The sequence below is a fragment of the Eleutherodactylus coqui genome, chromosome 11, assembly GCF_035609145.1.
Source record: "Eleutherodactylus coqui strain aEleCoq1 chromosome 11, aEleCoq1.hap1, whole genome shotgun sequence".
NCBI lineage: Eukaryota > Metazoa > Chordata > Amphibia > Anura > Eleutherodactylidae > Eleutherodactylus > Eleutherodactylus coqui.
The window spans coordinates 33,733,355-33,738,114 of record NC_089847.1 but is presented as its reverse complement, the minus strand read 5'-3'; positions in this window follow the sequence as shown (position 1 = coordinate 33,738,114).

Sequence of the window (4,760 nt, the reverse complement as noted above, 5' to 3'; positions counted from 1 at the left end):
TTCCCCATCGCTCATTACATTACTGTTATGGGCGTGAGGAAATGCAATTACCAGTAAATGTAAAAAAAAGACATGTGCTTAGATGTTACTAACTAAAAAAAAAATCCGGCCTCCTTCCATCCCTTAATAGCCGGCCATCGCACACCAATGTGTTTCCCGGCACCCGTGGCAGCACCATCAGCTGCTGCTGTCATTGGTTCAGGGAAATCCATTTACTGGTAAGAAAAAAAAAAAAAAGGGGGGGGGGGGGGGGTTTATGTACAGCACATGTTTATGTGGGGGGGAGGGCGCAGATGTTGTGGCGCCTGTACTTACCGCCAGCTGGGTGGTACTGCTGGCTCTCTCCTCAGGGGTCCCTCGCCGTCCTTCCTTGTGATGTCGTTGCAGGGGCTCAGGAGGGCCGCTCACTCAGGTGGTCTTAGAGCCGGTGTCTAAGAGGGTCTTCATGTTGGAGAATGAAAACCCTCTGAACTTGGCCTGGTCTTCCGGTGACAGCTGGAATTCCTTGGCCTCTTCTGCTTCCACGGTGTCCAAGTCGAATTGCTGATGGAATTCTGGCTTAGTTGGTGCAGGGATGTGCGGTGGGGCCATCCTCAGGGATTCCACAGATTCCCAATCTATAGGCTGGAAGAAGCAGTGCCGTCGGATGTTACCATGGACTCCTAAGCGCCTGGCCGGATCTCTCTGGAGGAGCTGAAATGAGAAATGTATTTATGATTTACAGACTATAATCACAAGAATCTGACTAAAAAGACAATAAAATTATTAGAAGTTATTTTTTACAAAATTAGAAACACAAAAAGTAGAAGTGTCGCACTTACCTGTATGATGATGATCGCTGCGCTGAGCGTGGACCGGTCGAAGAGTGTCGGGTGGTACTTACGCTCTCCAGTTATCATTTCATTCACGATGACACCGAACGAATACCAATCCACTCCAGCATTGTATTCCTCCTCGGCCATAATCTCAGGAGCGACATATCCTTCACTTCCAGCATAGTCGGTGGCTGTTCGCTCTCCGTGCATGTTGTCCAAGGAGAGACCGAAATCGGTGATCTTCAGATGCCCCGTCTCAGCCACCATGATGTTTTCGGGCTTCAGGTCTCTGTGGATGATCCCCTTGGCGTGGAGGTGTTGGATGCCGCACACCAGCTCCGCAGCGTAGAATCTGTCAGAAAGAAGATAAGGAGTCAATGTAACATCCAGAGGAGCAACGAGATATAAATGCTGGTTTGTTGGACATCAGATCTTTTATGCGGGTATAAAAGTGTTGGCTCATCGGCAGCACATCTCCCCGTGTAAACAGCGGGATGTGCTGCCAATGAATCCTATCTGTATGTGGATGAAGGATCATCGTAACGATCGCTCCTCCCCATACTGGGGATCATCCACCCGTATCAAACCACTTCCGATATTCACCTTGCACTTGTGATGTCAAGTGGCCCGTTTAACTGCAAGAAGTTGTCAAAGTCCCCGCAGCTGAGATACTCAAGTCCAAGCAGAACGTGCATCTTGGTCTGATATGCAAAATGTCCTTGGACAAGGAAGGGACTGCCAGTTGTTAGCTGCAACACGCGGTTCTCCACCATCACATCTCGCCAATCGACTTCAGCAAGCAGGCCGCTCTTGCAGATGATCTTCACTGCAAACTGCTGGCAGGTGGCGGTGTCCTCTGCCAGCACGACGCTCCCGTAGGCTCCCTGGCCGAGCACATGATGGAACCGCAGTCTATCTCTGATGGTCGTAGAGACGGTGCTACTGGAGCCAGTTGGCCGAACACTGCTGGGTCCTCCTAACAGGGAACATAATAGTTAGTGATGATATGTCTAATATGTCTTATACAATTCAAGGAATTCCGCTGATTTGGAATAATTTTAATTTATAGTTGGGCATTATAGCTCTTTTATATATTGTCCTTGTTACACCCGCTGCCCTGCTGTGTGCTGTCCGCTGGGTCTGATTATCTCAGCCTGCCTCTGGAGGGCGCTGGCTGTCCCCGCTCTCTTGCTGGTACGGGTCCCCCTAGCCTCAGACTAGTTTACTGGATTAATCCACAGTGGATCTGGTGTGGTTTAATGAAAAGGAGTGGAGATTAGCGTTGGAAGGGGCTCTGAAGGGCAGATGAGAACAGGGCATACAGTGTGTGGGGTCTGTGACTATCGCATGGTACATGGATGGTGTGTGTGGGTGGTAGCAGGTTTTACACGTCTTTTTTTATGGGCAGAACTTGCATAGAGCCGTGTGAATATGGCCTAACTTTATTATTCCTTAGCCCTTCCTTCCCTCTCCCTCCTCTGTAAATATGCAGCATATTCAGGGCCGAAATACACTGTAGGAAAACCACCGTTTTCCTGCCTGTCAGCAGACCTTTTACTCGTGTTTTAGTAAAGGCCTCATGCGCTCAGTTTTGTATTTTGGCAGGTTGCAGATTTTTGGGTGAAATTTCTGCTATTGAAGATCATTCCCCTGGATGGGGTTTGCAGACACCCCTGTATGTACTGCGGGGACAGCCCACCCAGACGAATGACCTGATGGGGTGTTGCTACAGTCCTCATACATTTGGGGTACGGACGCACCATGCTGTATTTTGCACATGGATTGGCACAGACATTTAGGCCCTATTCACACGGTCATTTTATCGCAGCTATTATGTCACGATTAAACGTCGCCTGAAAATCACGACCATCTGAAGCATTGGATTCCCATGCATTCATTCAGGTGGCTGCTTTATAGCCGCATCAAAACATCCCAACTGCAATAAGACACCTCAGCCAATGTTTTGATGCGGCCAGAAAAGATAGGTCTTCCCCTATCTTTCCAGTGATCAGCTGGCGGCTCCTATAGACTTCTATGGGAGCTGTTGGCAAAGGGAGGAGAGGGAGCTTAGCAGCAACTATAGCTGCTAAACCATGTCAGCTGGCTCTATTGAGCCATGCTGAATATTTATGCTGGCTGAAAGAATTCCAGGCTGCGGCATCTATACGCCGCCCCAGCTATGTGAATGGGTGAGAAAACGCAAGATCACCCGTATGAAAGAGGACTTGGTGTGAGGTCGTTCTCTCCCAACCGTGACCCACCATCGCTTGGAAGCAGCTGCATACTCCTTAGGACACAGGTGTCAAGCACAAGGCCCGTGGGCTAAATCCGGTTCGCTGCACTATTTTATGTGGCCCATGGTGTGCTGACAGCCGTTCACCACTGTAGCGATTACCAGCTGGGGTGCCACAGCCCCCCACTGGTAATCATGCTGGCAGTGCTGATCCCGGCGCACACTCTGACGTCAGTGTGCAGCCGGGATTCTCAACCCCTGAGTCCCCTGCTCTTCAGTTCCACAGCAGAGGACTTGGGGAGGAAGCATTCTGGGGTCACACATTGACGTCCGTGTGCACCCGGACTCAGTGCGAGCAGAGGGGGAGCGGTGCCTACAGCAAGGAGGAGGTAAGTATAAGGGTTGTGGGAGGAACTATTATTACTGAGGGGGATAATATTATTTCTGAGGAGGGTTAATATTATTATGGGGGGGGTTAATGCTACTGAGGGAGATATTACTGTGGGGTTAATACTACTGAGGCTACTGTGGGGGTTGCTATTACTACTGGGGCCACTTTGGGGTATGCTGTTACTACTGCGGCCACTGTGGGGGTCGCTATTACTACTGCGGCCACTGTGGGGGTCGCTATTACTACTGGGGCCACTGTGGGGGGTCAATGTTATTACTGGGGCCACTAGGAGGGTCAGTATTTTTACTGGAGCGACTATGAGAGTCACTATGACTACTGGGGCCAATATAGGGGTCACTATTACTACTGCAACCACTATAGGGGTCCCTGTTGGGGCTCGTTCACACGGGCATAATCGTATTTCGGTCACACAAATATGCTGCACATTTGCACAATCCAAAATCGCTTGTGCCTGCATATTTGGGCGCGCAAAAAAGAATGCAGATGGGCCCACTGAAATGGTGCATAATTATGCAGTGAATACATATGGTTCCTACACATTTACTGCCGATTTGCGCGGCCCATTCACTTCAATGGCCTATTGGGGTGCGTAGTACGTAACAAAATAGGTCCTGCTGTGTGAAAATATACATCATGTGAATGAACTCAAGGAAATCAATGGATTCTATTCACTGCATATGATGTACACAAATACCCTTCTGTGAACAGTCCTTACTATACAGTCTTACAATTACAATCGTCCCTTTGACCGTCACGAAACTTAGCTCCGCCCCTGCCCCGCCCCCTCCTATTGCAAATAGTGGCGAGGGGCGGAGAGGGGGCGGGAGCTCAGTGCCGTCTGAATGCGCCCTAAGGCTACTGTGGCGCTCTGTGAAAATGAGTTCGACACCCCTGACTTAGGATATTGAGTCCGTTATCTAATTTAAATAGCTAATTAGTGTATTAAGCTCCATATATGTTTTTTAAAAGAGCAATTACTCAATGTATGAGTTTTTCACACATCTAGCGTATTGCACGTGCATTTGCGCATCCCCATTGACTCCTTTGAAGACTTCGGGTGCGCACATGTGCAGTATAATAGAACATGCTGTGCTTTGGAGTTTTTTTGCGTGATTAAAATGCATTAGAAAAATAAACACGTGAACTTACTATTAAGATCAAAGGGTTTGATTCTTTGTGTATTGCATGTGCAAATATACCTGTGTAAAGTGGGCCTTGCTCAACAGTTCCTGATCCTCTCAGCTCTCATTCTTCCCCCTGTGTTCTGATCACATGCTGCAGCAGCGACTCTCCATATACA